General features: G+C 36.3%; 1 pseudogene; it reads right to left on the minus strand.

Moving 5' to 3' along the window:
* Window positions 1-220: 220 nt before the first annotated feature.
* Window positions 221-336, minus strand: LOC111732302 (annotated as a pseudogene).
* Window positions 337-589: the final 253 nt, after the last annotated feature.

A 589-nucleotide genomic window follows, 5' to 3' on the forward strand; every position in this document is an offset into this window, starting at 1 on the left:
ACATCTTCTGAGTTCATGGTTCCAAACATGTTCTTTCTTCTGCCCTCTCAATTAAAAGACTTCTGTCATCACTCACTGCTGCTGGGTAATTTAACCCAGCCATTATATCAAAGGAATTTTAAAAATGTAATCATTTAATTTATTAAAACATTAAAATAATTTCTTTAAATTTTATCTCCATATTTTTGTTTTTTATTTTTTTACTATTTATTATTATTTATGCCTACAGTACCTGATCTTCTTAGGTGGTCTCCCATCCAAGTACTAACCAGGCCCGACCCTGCTTAGCTTCCGAGATCAGACATCGGGCTTGCTCAGGGTGGCATGGCCATAGAGCACAGACCTTCTACATGTAAAGCAGATGTGGTAACTGCTGCACTATGGAACCACATCTTATCTCCATATTTTTGAACAAAAGGAATACATCTAACTCGGTTCTATTCAGGCTAAGGAGATAATCCAAAGTCCCTCCTGAACACATGTTTCTCTTGCTTGCTCCATGCCTTACTGTACTCTTTTTGGCAGTGCAAAAACTCTGATTTGTTTTGTATTTAAACTCATTTAGTGAAATGAATGGGTAATAGAAAAG

Source organism: Pteropus vampyrus, unplaced genomic scaffold (genome assembly GCF_000151845.1).
Source record: "Pteropus vampyrus isolate Shadow unplaced genomic scaffold, Pvam_2.0 Scaffold440, whole genome shotgun sequence".
NCBI classification, from domain to species: Eukaryota; Metazoa; Chordata; class Mammalia; order Chiroptera; family Pteropodidae; genus Pteropus; species Pteropus vampyrus.